This window comes from Gorilla gorilla, chromosome 4 (assembly GCF_029281585.2).
Source record: "Gorilla gorilla gorilla isolate KB3781 chromosome 4, NHGRI_mGorGor1-v2.1_pri, whole genome shotgun sequence".
Lineage (NCBI taxonomy): Eukaryota > Metazoa > Chordata > Mammalia > Primates > Hominidae > Gorilla > Gorilla gorilla.
In genome coordinates this window covers 46,688,243-46,711,189 of record NC_073228.2, presented here as the reverse complement: position 1 = coordinate 46,711,189, position 22,947 = coordinate 46,688,243, and the positions used below count along the sequence as shown (strand labels likewise).

Below are 22,947 nucleotides of genomic sequence, written 5' to 3'. Positions count from 1 at the left end.
AGATGCTGTTAATTTATAACCTTACCCCCAACCCCATGCTCTCTGAGACATGTGCTGTGTCAGCTCAGGGTTAAATGAATTAAGGGCTGTGCAAGATGTGCTTGGTTAAACAGATGCTTGAAGGCAGCATGCTCCTTAAGAGTCATCACCACTCCCTAATCTTAAGTACCCAGGGACACAAACACTGCGGAAGGCCGCAGGGACCTCTGCCTAGGAAAGCCAGGTATTGTCCAAGGTTTCTCCCCATGTGATAGTCTGAAATATGGCCTCGTGGGAAGGGAAAGACCTGACCGTCCCCCAGCCTGACACCCTTAAAGGTTCTGTGCTGAGGAGGATTAGTATAAGAGGAAGGAATGCCTCTTTGCAGTTGAGACAAGAGGAAGGCATCTGTCTCCTGCCCGTCCCTGGGCAATGGAATGTCTCGGTATAAAACCCGATTGTATGTTCCATCTACTGAGATAGGGAAAAACTGCCTTAGGGGTGGAGGTGGGACACGCGGGCAGCAATACTGCTTTGTAAGGCATTGAGATGTTTATGTGTATGTGTATCTAAAGCACAGCACTTAATTCTTTACCTTGTCTATGATGCAGAGACCTTTGTTCACATGTTTATCTGCTGACCTTCTCTCCACTATTATCCTATGACCCTGACACATCCCCCTCTCCGAGAAACACCCAAGAATGATCAATAAATACGAAGGGAACTCAGAGGCCGGCAGCATCCTCCATATGCTGAACGCAGGTACTCTGGGCCCCCTTATTTCTTTCTCTATACTTTGTCTCTGTGTCTTTTTCTTTTCCATGTCTCTCGTTCCACTTAACGAGAAACACCCACAGGTGTGGAGGGGCAACCCACCCCTTCACCACACCAAGGTCTTCCGACCAGGCTTGGAGTACCATTATTGCAGAGGAAGCTCATCTTAGGTAACTTATTACTAGAGCAGAAATCACCTAATATAAAGTATTTCATGTATCGCATTTAAAACTGACTTTTGGGTTCATTGATGTAGTGACTCAACTGGGAATCTTAAATGGAATTAGTGTTTTCACTGACAATAAGAATGCCTACTTTTTCATTATAGGCCCATAAGATGGCCCGGCCTTTCCTTGAACCAGTAGACCCTAATGATGCACCAGATTATTATGGTGTTATTAAGGAACCTATGGGTACACATGAGTTGAATTTGAAGTTTTTTCAGAAGTCTCAGTGGATATTTTATTAACCATAAAATTAATATCTTAGAATACTTTTAGCAAGGCTGGTGGGGGTATAAATTGGTATGGTCACTTTGGAGGGTGAATTGATAGTATCTATTACAGTTGAATTGTGCATACTCGGTTATTTTATTTTATTTTTTTGAGATGGAGTTTCACCGTGTTGCCAGGCTGGAGTGCAGTGGTGTGATCTCACCTCAATACAACCTCTGCCTCCCAGGTTCAAGCGATTCTCCTGCCTCAGCCTCCCGTGTAGTTGGGACTACAGGCACGTGCCATCACACCCGACTAATTTTTGTAGTTTTAGTAGAGACGAGGTTTCACTATGTTGGCCAGGATGGTCTCAAACTCCTGACCTCAGGTGATCCGCTCGCTTCGGCCTCCCAAAATGCTGGGATAACAGGCATGAGCCACCGCGCCCAGCCCCCGCAGTGATCTTCCTTTGAGGAAAAGCCATGGGGTGCTTTCTCTCTTCTGTAGCAAGGAAGATGGTTTCTAAGAGGGTATTTTAAAAGCAGTTTACCTAAAATAAAAGTGAAAGGCCAGGCAAGGTGACTTATGCCTGTAATCCCAGTACTTTGGGAAGCCGAGTGGGGAGAACAGCTTGAAGCCAGGAGTTCAAGACCAGCCTGGGCCACAATATGAGACCTTGTCTCTACTACCAAAAAAAAAAAAATTAACCAGGCTTGGTGATGAGTGCCTATAGTCCCAGCTACTTGGGAGGCTGAGGCAGGAGAATCACTTGAGTACAGGAGTTTGAGGCTGCAGTGAACTATGATCGAGCCACTCCACCCCAGCCTGGGTGACACAGCAAGAACTTGCCTGTTTAAAAAAAAAAAAAAAAACTGAGGCCAGGTGCGGTGGATCACGCCTGTATTCCCAGCACTTTGGGAGGCCGAGTGGGGCAGATCATGAAGTCAGGAGATCGAGACCATCCTGGCTAACACGGTAAAACCCCGTCTCTACTAAAAATAACAAAACATTAGGCGGGCGTGGTGGCAGACGCCTGTAGTCCCAGCTACTCGGGAGGCTGAGGCAGAAGAATGGCATGAACCCGGGAGACAGAGCTTGCAGTGAGCCGAGATTGCGCCACTGCACTACAGCCTGGGAGACAGAGTGAGACTCCGTCTCAAAAAAAACAAAAACAAAAACAAAAAAACTGAAGGACAAGCCCAGCTAAAGTATCCAATTTTTATTCTCAGCAAAGGGATTAAAAAATAAATGAATATATATATAGGCAAGGAAGCAAGAAAAGTAGGCAGCAGGATATAGACCAAAAACAAGAAACTACAAAATCTGTAAAACTAGGCTAGGCATGATGGCTCATGCCTGTAATTCCAGCACTTTGGGAGGCCGAGGCGGGTGGATCACCTGAGGTCAGGAGTTTGAGACCAGCCTGGCCAACATGGCAAAACCCCATCTCTACTAAAAATACAAAAATTAGCCAGGTGTGGTGATGCACATCTGTAATCCCAGCTACTCAGGTGGCTGAGGCATGAGAATTGCTTGAACTCAGGAGGCAGAGGTTGCAGTGTGCCAAGATCATACCACTGCACTCCAGCCTGGGTGACAGTGAGACTCTCACAAAAGAAGAAAAAAAAATTCCCAACCTTGCCAACATAACAAGACCATGTCTCTACAAAAATTTTAAAAATTAACCAGGCATAGTGGCGTGCACCCGTAGTCCTAGCTACTCAGGAGGCTATGACAGGAAGATCACTTGTGCCCAGAAGTTCAAGGCTGCAGTGAGCTGTGATCACTTGTGCCCAGGAGTTCAAGGCTGCAGTGAGCTGTGATTACACCACCGCTCTCCAGCCTGAATGACAGATTGAGACCCTGTCTCAAAAAAAAAAAGACAAGAATAAAAGAAAAATTTTCTGAGCTGATGCGAGTCACAGGACTTTAAATTCTAGCAGAATAAATTCATTCACTCAGCAAATGACTATTGAGAACCTGATGTGTGCCAGATACAGGGAATTTAGCAGTGAATAAATTAAAGCCCCTGCACTCTATGAGGGGTGGGGGGAGCAAGGGGTCAGTTGATAAACATTATAAACCAGGTGGACAAATGGAAAAAGACTCACTCCTACATACATCACTATAAAATTTCCAAACATTAAGAATAAAAGAAACTTTTAGATAAAACAGACAATCTATAAAACAAGAATTAGATTGGTGTCAGATTTTTCTGCTACAACTTTTAGTGCTAGAAGATTATGGAAGAATAAATCTAAAAGAAGTTTAAGAAAAAATGATTTTCAACCTAGAAGTATGTGCAGCCAAACAGTCAAGTAAAGTCAGAATAAATACATTTTCAGTCATGTAAGGACTCAGGGTACCCTTTCTTGGCAGGTATTTTTTAAAAGCATGTGCTATTGGCCAGGCACGAAATGGCTTATGCCTGTAATCCTAGCACTTTGGAAGGCAAAGACGGATGGAACATTTGAGGTCAGCATTTCGAGACCATCCTGGCCAACATGGCAAAACCTCATCCCTACTAAAAATACAAAAATTAGGCTGGCATAGTGGCGCATGCCTGTAGTCCCAGCCACACAGGAGGCTGAGGCATGAGAATCACTTGAAACAGGGAGGCAGAGGCTGCAGTGAGCCAAGATCACACCACTGCACTCCAGCCTGGGTGTCAGAGTGAGACTCTGCTCAGAAAAAAAAAAAAAAAAAAGTGTGCTATCAAAAATAAGGAAACAAATTTTTTTCTTTTTAATAATATATATTTTTAATTAGGGACGGGGTCTTGCTATACGACCCAAGCTAGTCTTGAACTGAGCTCAAGCGATCCTCCCGCCAACCTTGGCCTCCCAAAGTGCTGGGATTACAGCCATGAGCCACTGCACTGGGCTAGAAATTTTTCTGTTGTTTTGTGTTTTTGAGACAGAGTCTCACTCTGTTGCCCAGGCTGGAGTGCAGTGGTGCAATCTTACCTCACTGCAACCTCTGCTTCCCGCGTTCAAGCGATTCTCCTGCCTCAGCCTCCCAAGTAGCTGGGATTACAGGCGCCTGCCACCACACCTGGCTAATTTTTGTGTCTTTAGTAGAGATGCGGTTTTGCCATGTTGGCCAAGCTGGTCTCAAGGCAAGTGATCCACCTGCCCTGGCCTCCCAAAGTGCTGGGATTACAGATATGAGCCACCGCGCCTGGCCAGAAATTTTTATTTATTTGGGTTCAGAAAACAAGAGGTTCAGGAAAGCAATGAGAATTACTCTGACTCAAGGTGACATTTGTACAGCAGGCTGTGTGGTAAGCAGTCCAAATCCTAGCAGGAGAATGGAGCACTCCCCAGAGGGTCAGTAGGGCAAGAAAATGACTCATGCATTAGATAATTTGCTTAAGACAGAAAAGCATAAGGCTATGATTAAGCCAAAGAATGTCAGGGATAAAAATGGAAGGCAATGAGAAACACCACTAAAAACAAAAAGTTGTGTAAGAGGGCCTGTTGGCCGGGAATGGTGGTTCATGCCTGTAATCCCAACACATTGAGAGGCTGAGGCAGGAGGATGCTTGAGCCCAGGAATTCTAGACCAGCCCGGGCAACATGAGGAAACCCCATCTTTACAAAATACAAAAATTAGCCAGGCATGGTGATGTGCACCCATGATCCCAGCTACTCCAGAGGCTCAGGTGGGGGGATTAAGCCCAGGAGACAGATGCTGCAGTGAGCCATGTTCATGCAACTACACTCCAGCCTGGACGACACAACAAGACCCTGTCTCAAAAAAAAAAAAAAAGAAAGAAAGAAAGAAAGAAAGAAAAAAAAGGCCAGGTGCGGTGGCTCACGCCTGTAATCCCAGCACTTTGGAGGGCCAAGGTGGATGGATCACCTGAGGTCGGGAGTGCAAGACCAGCCTGGACAACATGGCGAAACCTCGTCTCTATTAAAAATACAAAAATTAGCCAGGCATTGTGGTAGGCGCCTGTAATCCTCGCTACTTGGGAGGCTGAGGCAAGTGAATTGCTCAAACCTGAGATGTGGAGGTTGCAGTGAGCCAAGATTGTGCCACTGCACTCCAGCCTAGGCGACAGAGCACGACTCTGTCTCAAAAAAAAAAAAAGAAAAAAAAGAATGCCTTATTAGCAAAGGACTAGGTGGTATAGAGAAAAATATTTACATTGTCGTAATAATGTAAATAATGACATTGGGCCAGGAACAGTGGCTTATGCCTATAATCCCAACACTTTGGGAGGCCAAGGCGTGTGGATCACCTGAGCTCAGGAGTTCGAGACCAGCCTGACCAACATGGTGAAACCCCATCTGTACTAAAAATACAAAAATTAGCTAGGCGTGGTGGCAGGCACCTGTAATCCCAGCTACTCAGGAGGCTGAGGCAGGAGAATCACTTGAACCCAGGAGGCAGAGGTTGCAGTGATCCAAAACCATGCCATTGCACTCCAGCCTGGGCCACAAGAGCAAAATTCCATGTCAAAAAAATAAAAATAAAAATAATAAAAATAATGACATTGGTTTTCAACTTTTAGAATCAGCCTACAGACAAAGCATGGAATGATATAATTTTTAAATTATAGGGAAATAAAACTTGGACTCAGCCAGGTGCGGTGGCCCACACCTGTAATCTCAGCACTTTGGGAGGCCGAGGCGGGTGTATCACGAGGTCAGGAGTTTGAGACCAGCCTGGCCAAGATAGTGAAACCTCATCTCTACTAAAAATACAAAAATTAGCCGGTCGCAGTGGTGAGCACCTGTAATCCCAGCTACTCAGGAGGCTGAGGTGGAAAATCGCTTGAACCCAGGAGGTGGAGGTTGCAGTGAGCTGAGATCACACCACTGCACTCTAGCCTGGGTGACAGAGCAAGACTCCATCTCAAAACAAAAAAACAAAATAAAACAAAACAAAACAAAACAAAAAAGACTTGGACTCAAAAAGGGAGGTGGGAAAATGGTTAAGTGAGCTTGGTTCTCATTTGCCATCACAGGGCTTAAATGAAAGTTGATAAAACAAGAAATAGCAGTATAAGAAAGCTACCCAGGCTGGGCACGGTGGCTTATGCCTGTAATCCCAGCACTTGGGAAGGCCAAGGCGGGTGGATCATCTGAGGTCAGGAGTTCGAGACCAGCTGGCCAACATGGTGAAACCCCATCTCCACTAATAATACAAAAATTAGCCAGGCATGGTGGTGCATGCCTGTAAGTCCCAGCTACTCTGGAGGCTGAGGCAGAAGAATCACTTGAACGTGGGAGGCGGAGGTTGCAGTGAGTGGAGATCACTTCAGCCTGGGCGACAAGAGCAAGACTCCATCTCAAAAGAAAAAAATCTACCCAGACTGGGCATGGTGGCTCATGTCTGTAATCCTAGCACTTTTGGGAGGCTGAGGTGGGCGGTTAGGTCAGGAGTTCCAGACCAGCCTGGCCAATATGGTAAAACCTTGTCTCTACTAAAAATACAAAAATTAGCTGGGCGTAAGGGTGGGCACCTGTAATCCCAGCTACTCGGGAGGCTGAGGCAGGAAAATCATTTGAACCCAGGAGGAGGAGGTTGCAGTGAGCTGAGATCCCACCACTGCACTCCAACCTGGGCAACAGCAAGACTCTGTCTCAAAAAAAAAAAAAAAAAAAAAAAAAGAAAGAAAGAAAAGAAAAGAAATCTACCCAGAGAACTGAAAGGTCAAGGGGATTGATCATAGGGAGCCTGGATTTCAGATGGAGTTAAGGTAGGACGGAGGAGCACAACTTCTCATTATAAGCCCCTCTATGCTTTTTGATTTGTACATGGTGGTTATTCCTCTGGTTCAATTTCTAAAATTGCTTTTTTAAATTGGAAAAGCCTTTGGTGGTAACTGTGAGGTAGAAGCCAAGGGGTGTGAATCCTACCCTGCTGCCAACTTGCTGGCAGAGCCCAGAGGATGACTGCTGGCAACTGCTGATGAAGGAGAGGAAGTTGCCTGGAGGTCCTGGGGCCTGTGGCAAGACAAAGGGAATTTGGTAAAGGAGCAAAGGAGACCTAGGCTGGGCCCGCATAGTGTAGGGGCCACTTAGGATGTCTTCTTGCCACCTGGTTATTTTATGTAGCTTTTTAATATACTCAAGTTGACATAATTTTCAGTAAAGCACATGGGAGCTGAATGGAGACGTTTGCTCAATTCTGCTTAAATAAACAAATTAGGCTGTGTGCAGTGGCTCTCACCTGTGATCTCAACACTTTGAGAAGCCAAGGCAGGCAGCTCACTTGAGCCCAGGAGTTTGAGACCAGCCTGGGCAACATGGGGAAACCCCATCTCTACAAAGAATACAAAAAATTAGCTGAGCATGGTGGCACGTGCCTGTAGTCCCAGCTACCCAGGAGGCTGAGGTAGGAGGATCACCTGAGCCCTGGAGGTTGAGGCTGCAGTGAGCCATGATTGCGCCACTGCACTCCAGACTGGGCTACAGAGTGAGACCCTGTCTCAAAACAAACAAATCAAAAAAAAAAAAAAAAAGAAAAAAAGAAAAAAATTACAATGCAAAGAATTGTGTAAAGACAACTTGCTGTTGCATTTTTAGGGAATTTCTATTGCTTTCCAGATTTAAGGTAGAATGAAACATAACTAGCCAGTTATTGAAACTTGATTTTATTATGGGTTTCCAGAATTTCCTTTGCCATATTTTCCCCTTGTAATTTATGATCTCCAGCATTGTTTGCACATTGTTTTCATTACTGCAGTTTGTTATAATTCATCATTTATACCTTCCATATTCTTTCTTTTCTTACAGATTGTGATATCTTTAGTCTAAATTTTTAACTGGAATCAGAACTGGATGTTGGGGTCACTGTTTTATTGTACCTTGTGATTACGTAATCCAAAATTGCCCCCCAAAAAGTCAGGTTAGCTAATATAATTTTTTAATGTTAACGATGTATAGTGGTAAAAAATTTATTCTAGCAGCCACGTTTGAAACAATGTATTTAAAAATTGTAAACTATTGGAATACTGTATTTATCTGCTATTGCAATATAAATTTATCTGCTATTGCAATATAAAGTCCTTTGACTTAGTCCTGGTAACTGTACAGTAATTTGGTTTACTGACAAAAGTTGTGAGGCCAGCCTTGGTGGCTCACACCTGTAATCCCAGCACTTTGGGAGGCCGAGGCAGGCGGATCACCTGAGGTCAGGAGTTTGCGACCAGCCTGACCAACATGGTGAAACCTCGTCTCTACAAAAAGTACAAAAATTAGCCGGGCGTGGTGGCAGGCACCTGTAATCCCAGCTCCTCGGGAGGCTGAGGCAGGAGAATCGCTTGAATCTGGGAGGTAGAGGTTGCAGTGAGCCAAGATTGCGCCTTTGCACTACAGCCTGGGGACAAAAGCGAGACTTCGTCTCAAAAAAAAGTGAATAAAACTGTGTGAAACTGGGAGATTTTCTGGACTTTAATAGAAAAATGTGATTTTAAAATTGCTTTTTCTTTTGTTTTAGCATAATTTTTCCCTTTATATTCCCCTCATCCGTGTAAATAAACACACACATACACACACACACACACCTTTCACCACAATGGTAATGCTTCTGTAAATGTCTCTATTTGTCCAGTTGCCTGAAAATGTTGTAATCTTTATTAGACAAATATATATACATACATATTTTAAATATTGGCTTTTTCCAGTGAGCTATTATGCTTAGTGTACAGTGAAAAGTTTTATTATTATAGGTTAAAAATTTCTTAATCGTTCCTTTCTATTCGCTTGCCAAGGGTGAATGAAAGAACATGGCTGCTTCTCCCAGATTTATTTACTTTGGCATCCGCATAAAGCATCATTTTCAAAAATGAAAGGTGCTCAATTGTTCCCTTTTTCTATACTCTGTAGGTCTCACAACAACAAACTGCAGTCTACAGCTTCCTAAAGTTCAGCATGTTAACCTAACATAAAACACAGCAAGAATCTTGTTGCCTGAACTATTTTAAATTAAAGAGCCAGATCTTTTTAGTGAGGCTATCCTGACAAGACTTGACCTAAACTTTGTTTTTATTGGTCATAACAGTCCAATTATATTATTGGCCAATTTTGTCCAATGGACAAGAAAAAAGCAAAGTTGCCAGGTGCGGTGGCTCACGCCTGTAATCCCAGCACTTTGGGAGGCCAAGGCAGGCGGATCATCTGAGGTCGGGAGTTCGAGACCAGCCTGACCAATATGGAGAAACCCCGTCTCTACCAAAAATACAAAATTAGCTGTGCATGGTGGCCTATGCCTGTAATCCCAGCTACTTGGGAGGCTGAGGCAGGAGAATCACTGGAACCCGGGAGGCAGAGGTTGTATTGAGCCGAGATTGAGCCATTGCACTCCAGCCTGGGTGACAAGAACAAAACTCCGTTTCAAAAACAAAAAAAGGAAGAAAAGAAAAAGAAAAAAGAAAAGTCAACGACACCATTATCTTGTCAAGATCAAGTGGTTTTATTATTGTGGCAGAAGCGAGAAAATTTTGTTTATTAAAAAAAAGAAAAAGCAAGACAAAATGATACTGTGGGGTCAAGTATAACTCCATGGAAATGCCACGTCTGCTCTTCAGTGAAGAAGCTGGTTTAGAGTCTCAAAGAAAACTTTTGACTGTATTTATTTATTGTTGCAAAAAAGATGCTTTTTTATTGCTGCCCTCATTTGTCAACTAATTATTTTTTCTTATAAAATCCAGCCACGGTTACATATAATCCATCCGTATCTTATCAATGATTCCTGTACGTAAAAGTACAAGACAACCTCTAGATGTCTTTTCTTTCTATGAAAGGAGCTGCTATGTACACATGTGCACACACACACAACTGCGAATCAACAATGAGTTTATTGTTCATGGTAGATTAAAATCAAGCTTGCATAAAGGTTGGGCTAAGTGGTCCTGGACTACAGACTCTGGTGCCTTGAATATAACAGTACAATTTGTCAATTACTCCACACCAGGTTAAAATGAGTAAAATCTATTTGAAGGTATCTTCTTTGTAAACATTTGTCAGATTCTAATTTTTCTTTTTGTATTAAAATTCAACTATGGATGTATGTGAAACAAAATAAATGGAGATAGTTTTTCTCCCACAGACAGAGGTGTCTTTGAATGTGCGCTAATGATTATCTGTAAGCCTCTGTGGGGAGGGAGGGCTGCAAGGTCATGAAAGGCAAAAGAATCTAATTGTACCTGGAATTCTCCTGGACAGCAGTGGCCCCTCGTTTTATCATTCCCAGTCAATTGTCATCACGTCAGAGAAAAATCTTCAGGGGTGCTAATCCTGTCGCATCAGTTGATCATACTAACGAAAAAGGTCATGCGACAAGATACACATTGCCTTCATCTGTACATTCTGTGATACCGGGCAAATTACCAATTACAGACAGCTACTTATATTTTATGAAAGACATCTTTTGTTAGATGATCTCATCCTCTGTGTTATTTGTTGATTGGGTTTGTTTTTTGCTTGTTGGTTTGTTTGTTTCTTCCATGTAAGGAAAAGTAGTGTAAGCAGTAGGAAGAAAATGAGGAAGATGTATTTTGCATGTTCTTCCTTTCAATGTTCTTACACATTGTATTACTGCATTGTGGTAATAGCTTCTATAAAATCTGCCATAGCTGGATTATGCAGCTTTGCAAAAATTCTACTAGATTTTGTTCTAACTCATATTAGCTTTGTCCTATCAACTTCTGGAATTTATCTAATTATTGCTTTTAAAAGTTTCCTTCCTTTCAACGTTTCCCTGCTATGCAAAACCTTTCCCAGACCTTGGTTTCTTAAAAGAAAGATGTTGCTACAGTTCCCAATTCTTTTTATTACAGGCTCAGGTGTACAGGTTATTCTGACTTAATTTTATCTAATGAAGCCCATTCCTTTTTGTACATGAAGATGTCACTTAAACCTATGTTTACAAACTAAAGAGACTAATCACTCAATATGAAAACATGAAAACATTTTTGCTTAAAATATTAAGATGGAAATAGTTAAATATGGATTATTTTGTCCTTTTACTTTTTAAAAAAAGTTACATATTGTATGCACTGTGCTGATGCAAGAATTCTACATTTTAATGAATTATAAAATTATTCTGCATCTCATCACGTCACAGTATTTCTGCACTATTTATTCATATATATAGAAATATATATGGGCTTAATCATTTAAAATTTGTTGCAGCAAGAACTCTCCTACCTGTAGACAATAGATTGCTATGTTTTCAACAAATTGCGGCAAATTCTAAACAGCAATTCTTTTGTACGTAATAGGACATTTCATACTAGAAAAATAAAGTAATGTTTTTGACATTGGATTTGGTGCAGTTTCTAATGAAGCAACGGTTGGTTGGTTAATATGTCTTCTGTAGCTGTTAGCATTGCCAAATTAAAAAGGGTAAATTTTATGGAAATCCTGAGACCAGGAAGATATTAATTTCATGTGTATTTAATGGTATAAAGTGTTTTACAGTATCTATCACCATACAAATACATAAAGACATTTTATAGTTTTATCAACTATAGGGCTTTAGTCTTTCAAAAGTAATTTTTGAAAAACATACATTCCTGGCCAGGTGTGGTGGCCCACGCCTGTAACCCCAGCACTTTGGGAGGCCGAGGCAGGGGGGATCACCTGAGGTCAGGAATTTGAGACCAACCTGGCCAACACGGTGAAACCCCATCTCTACTAAAAGTACAAAAATTAGCCAGGCATGGTGGCAGGCACCTGAAATCCCAGCTACTAGGGAGGCTGAGGCAGGAGAATCACTTGAACCTGGGAGGCGGAGGTTGCAGTGAGCCGTGATCACGCCATTGCACTCCAGCCTGGGGGACAAGAGTGAGACTTCATCTCAAAAAAAATAAAAAAGAAAGAAAAACATACATTTTTATAGAACATAATGAGTTCCGAAAGCTGCTTTTCTGTGAGTAATCTTTGAAAGCTTCTGCTATTAAAATCTATATAACACAGCTATTTTGCTTTCAATAATCCAGGCAGTAAACTGTACATTTGTGGTACTCTTAGGATGTTTCTACCACAGGCCTTGGGCTTGTAAATATATTTAATTTGCATCAGTAGATTTCCTTGGCTAAAAGTATTTTCAATAACTGTTATGCTTCACCTGCCAAGTTCACAATCCTTGAAACCATTTCATGGAAAGTATTTTCCTATTGGTAAAGCTTTTATTCTCCTATCCAAATTCTACAGGAGGTTTAAATAAAATTGTGGCTGGGCATGGTGGCTCACGCCTATAATCCCAGCACTCTGGGAGGCTGAAGCGGGCAGATCACAAGGTCAGGAGTTAGAGACCTGCCTGACCAACATGGTGAAACCCTGTTTCTACTAAAAATACAACAATTTAGCTGGACGAGTGGCACACACCTGTAGTCCCAGCTACTCAGGAGGCTGAGGTGGGAGGATGGCTTGAACTGGGGAGGCAGAGGTTGTAGTGAGCTGAGATTGTGCCACTGCACTCCAGCCGGGGTGACACAGCAAGACTCTGTCTCAAAAAAAAAGTGAACTTTTGGAGACATTTTCTGAAGTAAAATAATTACCTTTTTATATTCCAAATGGCCTAGAGTGTTATTTAGAGACACTAAGATTTGCTGTTGTTTGTAATCTACCTTCCTGGGATCTGCAAATAAAAGTTATTTCCCTATTTCTGTTAATTCCTTTAGGCAAACTCTACTTCTTTATGTTAAAGAGCCAACCTGGTGGCCTTTCAGATCTCTGCACACTTAGTTAGACAAAGTTACATGGTTATTACAGCTTTCACTCTTCCTGATTGAAACTATCATGATATGGCTGGGCGTGGTGGCTCACACCTATAATCCCAGCACTTTGGGAGGCCAAGGCAGGTGGATCACCTGAGGTTGGGAGTTCGAAACCAGCCTGACGAACATGGAGAAACCCCATCTCTACTAAAAATACCAAAAAAAAAAAAAAAAATTAGCTAGGTAAAGTGGCGCATGCCTGTAATCCCAGCTACTTGGGAGGCTAGAGCAGGAGAATCGCTTGAACCCAGGAGGGAAAGGTTGCGGTGAGCTGACATCACGCCATTACACTCCAGCCTAGGCAACAAGAGCGAAACTCCTTTTCAAAAAAAAAAAAGAAAAGAAAAGAAAAAAAAGAAACTATTACCATAGGTCTCAGATTTCTTGCCCTTAACGTGAGAATGGGGATATTCCATGGATAAAATAATGAAGTACTTGAGGAGGTGGAGGGAAGAGCCAACCGAGAAGTATTTTTAATAATTTGAAACATTCTAAGGTATTTCTAGATACTTGGAGCGAGACACTAAAAGACTTTTCTTAGAAGATTATACCACTTGATCCAATTTGAACCAAATTCAACTAAAGAAATTAGCCATATAGATATACTTTTTGTTGTTGTTTGAGACAGAGTCTCGCTCTGTTGCACAGGCTGGAGGGCAGTGGCACGATCTCGGCTCACTGCAACCTCTGCCTACTAGGTTCAAGCGATCCTCCTGCCCCCCAGTAGCTGGGATTACAGGCATGCACCACCATGCCCAGCTAATTTTTGTATTTTTAGTAGAGACGGGGTTTTGCCATGTTGCCTAGGCTGGTCTTGAACTCCTGGGCTCAAGCGATCCTCCCGCCATGGTTTCCCAAAGTGCTGGGATTACAGGCGTGAGTCACAGCTCCCGGCCTAGCCTTTTGACATTTAAAAATTCAACTTTGATTTGACTGGCCTGAGTTATGCCTGAGTTAATTTTTTTTATCTTAAAGAAAACTAGCTCAGAAGCTCTTCATTAGCTATAATTCTATCATGCAATAATGCATCTGACTCCCAAAAAGCAATTCTAGTAAAATTTATAATAAATTTGGACAAAACTCATTTTTGGAAAATACTCTAGAAATCTCTCAGTAGTGCTTACCATAGAACACTCAGAACCTCTCAACTCTTTATTACCTGTCTGCCCCATAATTGGAACAAATAATAGTATCAGGTATTGTAATGTTAGGCTGTTGCCTCTTGGCTCCTGTGATTCCCTAGCGTCCCATCCTGGATGTCCTTTATGTGTACAGTGCTACTACTGGGTGCCATGGACAGCATCAGGACACATTCTGACCTTCCTGAGTGCATCACCGTGAGGCCAAATAGGCTGCTCTCTCTCCAGTGAAATTCCTTCCCCTGTCTCTCTTTAGGCAGTCATCTTCATCTATGCATTAGTGGTGTCTCTGTTCACCGTACTTCTTATAAACTGAAGTACAGCCTTATCTTCTGAAAAAATACTCTCATGTCTTTGTGGACTCAGGTATAAAATCAATATTTAATTTAGCTAGTGATTAAACCTTTTTAAAACCAACTGAAAAATGTTTAGAATTCACTTGCTTGTGAGCTGTCATTGGTTAATATTGGTTCCAAGGTTTGGGGAATGAATTTGAGAAAGGCTTTTTCTCAAACCTTTAGGGCTCAAAGGCTAAAACAAAACAAAACAAAAATAAACAGGTGCATCCAAGATCTAATTTCAAGGCAAGATTTATTGCTTTACAAGCAAACATTATACTTGGTCTTAATAGAAAAATGACATCAGATACACCCAGAATACAGTTCACATTGGGATAGCTGCCAGTTCAGCACAAAACATACATTATTAGGAGCAGGGAGGCATGAAAATAAACTATATCTTACTTTTTGGTACATCAGCAACACTTTTGCCTGAAGTAAGCCCTTTAGCACTTTTTTTAAATTTATTTTTTTAATCCACCCATCCGCACACTGGCCCTTTTGTACACTTTGTTTGTTTTTGAGACGGAGTTTTGCTCTCGTTGCCCAGGCTGGCGCGATCTCAGCTCACCACAACCTCTGCCTCCTGGGTTCAAGTGATTCTCCTGCCTCAGCCTCCCTCAGCTGGGATTACAGGCATGTGCCACCACACCCGGCTAATTTTTGTATTTTTAGTAGAGACAGGGTTTTTCCATGTTGGTCAGCCTGGTCTCGAACTCCCGACCTCAGGTGATCCGCCCGCCTCGGCCTCTCAAAGTGCTGGGACTACAGGTGTGAGCCACCGCGCCTGGCTTGGTACTCTTTAAGTGTAAAATTTTAATCCTTGTCCTGGGCTTTGACCCTTGTGTTTGATCTAAATGACGTTTCATAGGTAAATGTCTTTTGACTAGTGCGCTTACTGTTATGTGAAGAATTTAAAATGTGATAGTTTGAATATAAAATCTGGTTTGATACATGATATAAAAGTTGTATATTTAAATTGAAGAAAATGTTTTGTGGACTATTTCTACTAAAGAATGTATTAAATTAAAATATTTAAAAACATGAAGCAGTGATCTGTTAACTAGACAGGTCAGTTATCTGAGCTGTGTAAATCACTGTCTGGCACAACAGTTGAATCACCTTGACACTGAGCTCAGGAGCAGCCCATTTAAGAAGCATCTTGTAAATAACAAAGTGACACCTTCGAGATTACAGTTGTAACTATGCAGGTCATTCGTAGAGTAGCTTTGGGCTCTCTTCTAAAGGAGGACCCATTACATGAAGGTAGACCTTTCATGTCTTGTTGCTGATGTCTCTTGTGCCCCAGAAATGCCAGGATGGTTGTTTCAAATGCATTGGGTATGAATTGCACCTTGAATTTGCCCTTCCCTTTTTGGGTTAAACCTTTTCACATAGCTGCTGCTGCTCCTCAGCAGTCCATCCCCTGGACAGAGGTGGCCTCTCAGGACCTGGCGCAGAGCTGTAGGAAGCTGCCCTCTCTTATGGTAGATGTGGCCCATCACAATATACCTGCTGCCTGGACAAAATAACCAGAACATTAATTCATAGCGTCTTTTAAATGCCATGAAACAGAAAATATAAGGCCTTTAAGAAATACCTAAGCTGCAATCTACTATCTTGCTGCACAAGTTGAAACTGATATTTAGTCTACAGGCAAGGTGGAAACAGTCTAGCGACCTTTAGAAGATAACCAACCCAACCAGGCCAGTGCAGTGGCTCACGCCTTTAATCCCAGCACTTCGGGAGGCCGAGGCGGGCAGATTACTTGAGGTCAGGAGTTTGAGACCAGCCTAGCCAACATGGTGAAACCCCATCTGTACTAAAAATACAAAAAGTAGCACGGGGTGTGGGGAAGGGAAAGCAATATGTAACCAGCCCACATTACAGAACAAAGGTCCTTATCACATTGTATCAGGATTTCCCAGAGCACATGCCTAGAAAGATGTGGGAGTGGGGCCGTGCGCAGTGGCTCAGCCTGTAATCCCAGCTATTTGGGAGGCTGAGGGCAGGAGAATGGCTTGAACCTGGGGGACAGAGGTTGCAGTGAGCTGAGATGGCGCCATTGCACTCCAGCCTGGGCAACAAGCGAGACTCTGTCTAAAAAAAAAAAAAAAAAAAAGATGTGGGAGTGGATATTCCCCGCTACCAACCCTCCACACACTCCCCCAAAAAAGCAGCTTTTCTAAACTCAGTTCTGTACAGTCCCTTCTGGCAATGGTGTTTGGTGGTCGCTCACTCCATTTGTCAACATCTATTTATTGACAACCCGCTTTGTGCCAACAGCTGCCGTTCTCACCCGTGGGGGTGGGGCTGACGGTGCTTAAATCACAGAGTGGCGGAAATAATACCTGTCGTCTAAATCCTAATCATGTTACAATACTGTCCCCCATCCCTCCCAAAAAAAGACTGGGCGACCCACAGCCCGGGCTGTGGCACCCACGTTACAAACGGTGGTATAAAGGACATATGCAGCGTCATTCAGCTCAGTTTCAATACCAGGTTTAAACTCTGGACACGGTTTATTGCAGCTGGAGGAGTCCAGGACTAACATGTGGACTTGGAAGAAGAAGCCGTCGGGGGTGAGTGAGGTACAGGCGGTTCATCTTGTACAGCCCGTCCCGATCCACCAGCAGGGTCACCAGCCAGATGCCCGCGCCCAGCATGTCCACGTCATGCACTATCCCGTTCATCGCTGCTTCCAAAAAACAGTTTGGGAACCCCAGTTCCTCTCCCAGTCCCTGGGCGTTGGTTTTTAGCAACAGCGAAACGGCCCGCATGGGTCGGGCGCCCTGGGATCTCGTGTGCAGGATTCTCCGGGACTCGAAAAGGCTCGCGGGGCGGCGGCGCGGCGGCCGGGCTCACCGATTTCGCGCTTGCAGAACGCCTCTCGCCCGTCCATGCCCGCCCGGCAAGCGCAAGCGCAGGGCTCGGCGCCGGGCTCCGCGTCCCTCCGCGGCTGACTGAGGCCGAAGCTGAAGCTGAGGCGCGGCGGCGGCGCGGGCGGTGAGCCGGAAGCCGGCACGACGGCGCGCGGCAGGTTGGGGTGGGCAGGGCCGGCGGGGCCCTCGGCGGCGCGCGCGAGCGGCCGGGCGGCGGGGAAGCGTAGGGCCCGTGAGCGCGCGCGTCTCGGGGCTTCCTCCGACGCGGGCCCGCGGCGCCGCAACGCGCGGTTCTCGGCTTGCGCCAGGCGCGGGCCTGTGGGCGCGTGTGCTGCCTCGCGGAAGGTGGCCCGGTTGTCAGCCGGCGGCTGAGGCCTGGGCGCCCCCTCCCCAGATCCCCGCTCCGCTCCCAGGGCTCCGCACTACACCGATCTTACTTTTTCTCTCCACCGGAGCTTCGGGGGATGATCCGACGATTAAACAGAGGAGCCAGAAAGCTCTAGCTGTCATTTTTGCAGACAGGGTTCCCAGGCTCTAAAAGTGAGCCTGGGCTTTTGCTTGCTTTCTCTCCCCTAACCCCTTCTCCACACCCGCGTCCCCGTTCATGCTGAGGGGCAGCCTTTGGGGAAACGGGAATCACTCGCTGAGCAGACCATTGGAACAAAACCGAGCCGCAGGGATTTCTCCCTCTTCCTTCCTAAGGGGGACGAGCACATGGCCTCGCAAAGTTGTCCCCGAGAATGTCTCTCCTGTGATCTGCAGGCGAGGATAGCATCACAGCCTAAACTTTAAACTCGTGTGCGTTTGCTCGCTGCGGTGGGGGCAGCAGAGGGTGGGGTGACAAGTGCGGAGAATAAGGGTGTTTCGGGACTGAGGGACTGAGTGGGGGAGAAAGAGTGATGGCCGCTTTTTTCTAGATTAGGTCAACAACAAATAGGAAAATAGTGCTTAAGACAGCGTGGGTTTGTGGAAGGGAGGAGATTCCAGATGACAGAGAATGTATCCTGGAATGTGTATGTTAGGCAATTTCTAGAGACACCAAGTCACTGCTTCCTAAGTTTAGTAAAACTGTTTCATTATATATGACAGCTCACTGTAACCTCTGCCTCCCGGGTTCAAGCGATTCTCGTGCCTCAGCCTCCCAAGTAGCTGGGATTACAGGCATACGCCACCATGCCAGGCTAATTTTTGTATTTTTAGCAGAGACGGGGTTTCACCGTGTTGGCCAGGCTGGTCTCAAACGCCCGACCTCAAGCTATCCACCCGCCTTGGCCTTCCAAAGTGCTGGAATTACAGGCATCAGCCACGACGGCCGGCACAGAGGTCTAATTATTAATCAGAAGGTTGCCTGTTGAGGCCGGGCATGGTGGCTCATGCCTGTAATCCCAGGACTTTGGGAGCCTGAGACAGGAGGATCTCCTGAGCTCAGGAGTTCAAGACCAGCCTGAGCAACATGGAGAGACCCTGTCTCTACAAAAAATACAAAAATTAGCCGGGCATGGTAGCTCACGCCTGTGGTCCCAGCCACATGGGAAGCTGAGGTGGGAGGATCGCTTGAGCCTAGGAGGTGGAGGTTGCAGTGAGCCGAGATTGTGCCACTGCACTCCAGCCTGGGTGACAGAGACCCTGTCTCAAAACCAAAAAAAAAAAAAAAAAAGAAGAAGAAGAAGGAAGAGGAGGAGGAGGCGGTGGAGGAAGAGGAGGAGGAAGAAGAGTAGGAAGAGGAGGAGGAGGAAGGAGGAGGAGAAGGAAGAGAAAAGAAGGAGGAGAAGGAGGAGAAGAAGGAGAAGAGGAGGAGAAGAAAAGAAGAAGAAGAAGAAGAAGAAGAAGAAGAAGAAGAAGAAGAAGAAGAAGAAGAAAGGAAGTTTGTCCGTTGAGCATTAAATCAAAGAAGAGAAATTTGCCAAACTGCAGCTGAAGGAGGTGGGTTAATCTACCCTCATTCAGGTGTTGGAGGAGTGAATTATCTTCTCCCTCCAAAAGAGCAAACCTCTACAGCCACTGCAAAGCAAGCTTGGGTACACCAGAGTCAGGTTCTCCAGACTAGACAGGCCCAGATAAACACTAGTCAGATAAACACTAGCAAGTTCATGCCCTCAGGGCCCTGTTCATAGATGTCCTCAGATCCCCTTCTTTCATGTGCTCTTTCTTTAAGTCAAGTGGAATAAAATTCACTAGGCTTAAGATTTCTCAGTTACAACCACATCTCTGACATACAGCCACATCTCTGACATACATTCAAATCACCCACATCCTGCTGGGGGTGTTCCCAAAACTCTTCTGTTGCAGGAATGTTGTGAATGCCCTGAAACCCACACCGTGAAATGTAGAGACAAAGAGCAAGCTGGATGGTTCCCAGGGGCTCCCAGAGGCTCCTGGGGTGGCAACAGCTGGAAGAACTCACCAGAGTCCAGTGCTGGGTCTTGGGCAGTGTCTGGCTTGCAGCCTTAGAAATCACACTAATGGTGGAAGGTACAAAGAGTTCAAAGAGACTGATCTATGTAGCCAGAATGCCAGTTTATTAATTTACAATGAGAAATCAACTCAGAAATGCAACTCACGTCAGCCTGGGTAGCATTCTTTTTCTATAAACAAGCCACACAGGAAGCCAAGTTATCATCAGGGTGCTTGGTAATATAAACCAGAGCCCAGGGAGTTTGTCACCTGATTGGAATGTTTAACAGTATTGGTTTCTCACAGCCTAACGTGTTCATCTTTACAATAGGTGTGTATACCTGTCGGGAGGAAGAACCCAAGAGACCAACTGGCAACTTCCTTGATAATTTCTGGTATTTTGAATGTATGTTTCTGCTTAGCAAATATTTATTGAGCATCTGCTGTGTGTTGTATAGTAAAGAATTTGTAGGCCAGGCTCGGTGGCTCACACATGTAATTCCAGCACTTTGGGAGACTGACGGAAGCAGATCACTTGAGCTCAAGAATTCAAAACCAGCCTGGTCTCTACAAAAAAAAAAAAAAAAAGTCAGCTGAGGTGGTAATTCTAGAGAATTTGAATTATCCAGAATGACTCACAGAACTCAGGATAGCATTTTACTTACAATGAATTGTATTATTATTTTGTCGGTTCATTATTTTATGTTTATTTTATCTTATTTTAATAGAGATGGTGGGAGCCAGTTGCAGTGGCCCACACCAGTAATCCCAGCACTTTGGGAGGCTGAGGCAGGCAGATCACTTGAGGTCAGGAGTCCAAGACCAGCCTGGCCAACCTGGTGAAACCCTGTCTCTCTCTCTCTTTTTTTTTTCTTTTTGAGACAGAGTCTCACTCTTGTTGCCCAGTCTGGAGTGCAGTGGCACAATCTCGGCTCACTGCAACCTCCACCTCCCAGGTTCAAGCGATTCTCCTGCCTCAGCCTCCCAGGTAGCTGGGATTACAGGCATGTGCCACCACAACCTGCTAATACTGTATTTTTGGCAGAGACGGGGTTTCTCCATGTTGGTCAGGCTGGTCTCAAACTCCCGACCTCAGGTGATCTGCCTGGCTCAGCCTCTCAAAGTGCTGGGATTACAGGCGTGAGCCACTCTGCTCGGCCTTTTTTTTTTTTTTTTTTTTTGAGACAGAGTCTGGCTTTGTCACCCAGGCTGGAGTGCAGTGGTGTGATCTCAGCTCACTGCAACCTCCACCTCCTGGGTTCAATCAATTCTCCTGTCTCAGCCTCTCAAGTAGCTGGGATTATAGGCACACACCACCATGCCTGGCTAATTTTTGTATTTTTAGTAGAGACGGGGTTTCACCATGTTGGGCAGACTGGTCTCAAACTCCTGGGCCAAGTAATCTGCCCGCCTCAGCCTCTCAAAGTTCTGGGATTACAGGCGTGAGCCACTGCACCGGGCCCCATTTTATCTTCTAGCTCTACAATTATTTATTTGTTTGTTTGTTTGTTTATTGAGACAGGGTCTCACTGTTGCTTAGGCTGGAGTGCAGTGGCAAAACTCTATCAAGGCTCACTGTGGCCTTGACCTCCCGGGACTCAGGTGATCCTCCCTCCTTCGCCTCCAGAGTAGCTGGGACTACAGGTACCCACCACCAAACCCAGCTAACTTTTATATTTTCTGTAGAGATGGGGTTTCACCATGTTGGCCAGGCTGGTCTCCAACTCCTGGGCTCAAGCTAACTAACCTCCTTGGCCTCACAAAGTGCTGGGATGACAGGCATAAACTACCACACCCGGATTTCCTTGTTACTCTAGGAGACATTCTGGAACTTGTACATCAGCCGCTGATTTCATTTTCAGTGCCATCAATTCTGCTTTTTGCTCTGTCCAATGAGGATCTTCCTTCCTTTCTTTTTTCTTTTCTTTTCTTTCTTTTTTTTTTTTTTCCGAGACCGAGTTTTGCTCTTCTTGCCCAGGCTGGAGTGCAATGGCTTGATCTCAGCTCACCGCAACCTCCGCCTCCCGGTTCAAGTGATTCTCCTGCCTCAGCCGCCCGAGTAGCTGGGATTACAAGTTACAGGAATTCTCACAAAAGTACAAGGAGAAATAGTCCTTATGAAGAAGGAAATTATAAAAAGGGGATAGACTGAAATGAACAAAACCAACAGGATGAACAAAAAAGGAAGCTGACTAATAATTCCTGAGCTTTTAAATCCTTACTGGGGCCAGGCGCAGTGGCTCACGCCCTTAATCCCAGGACTTTGGGAAGCTGAAGCGAGCAGATAGCTTGAGCCCAGGAGTTTGAAACCAGCCTAAGCAACATGGCAAAATCCCATCTCTATTAATTAAAAAAGAAGAAGAAGAAGAAGAAGAGGGGAAGGGAGAAAGGAAGGAAGATCGGCCGGGCGCAGTGGCTCACGCCTGTAATGCCAGTACTTTGGGAGGCCAAGGCAGGTGGATCACCTGAGGTCAGGAGTTTGAGAGGCCCGGCACAGTGGCTCATGCCTGTAATGCTAGCACTTTGGGAGGCCAAGGTGGGTGGATCACTTGAGGCCAGGAGTTCAAGTCCAGCCTGTGCAATATGATGAAACCCCGTCTCTACTGAAAATATAAAAATTAACCAGGCATGATGGTGCTCGCCTGTAGTCCCAGCTGCTCACGAGGCTGAGACAGGAGAATTGCTTAAACTCGGGAGACGGAGTTTACAGTGAGCTCAGGTGGCACCACTGCACTCCAGCCTGGGCGACAGAGCAAGAACCTGTCTCAAAAAATAATAATAATAATAATTGTCTTTAGGATTCTTTGTCAACATTATTTGAGGTATGCTCTGCACATTTTTAAGGGGAAAATATTTTTACTTTTATTATTAAACATTTAAAAAGTTATGGAGAATAATGTAATGAATACCTGCATAAGTATAACCCAGTTTTATCAGATCTTAATATTTTCCCATACTTGTTTCTTTTTCTTCTTCTTCTTCTTCTTCTTTTTTTTTTTTTTTAGTAGTTAAAAAATTACAAATATAGCCAGGCACCATGGCTCGGGCCTGTAATCCCAGCACTCTGGGAGGCCAAGGCGGGCAGATCACCTGAGGTCAGGAGTTTGAGACCAGCCTGACCAACATGGAGAAACCCCGGCTCTACTAAAAATACAAAAAATTAGCTGGGTGTGGTGATGCGTGCCTGTAATCCCAGCTACTTGGGAGGCTGAGGCAGGAGAATCACTTGAACGCAGGAGGTGGATGTTGCAGCGAGCTGAGATTGTGCCA

At 44.7% G+C, this 22,947-nt stretch overlaps 1 pseudogene; it reads right to left on the bottom strand.

The window, feature by feature from the left end:
• Positions 1-14,652: 14,652 nt before the first annotated feature.
• On the bottom strand, positions 14,653-17,840 carry LOC129533734 (UPF0450 protein C17orf58-like; annotated as a pseudogene).
• Between the last annotated feature and the right edge of the window lie 5,107 nt (positions 17,841-22,947).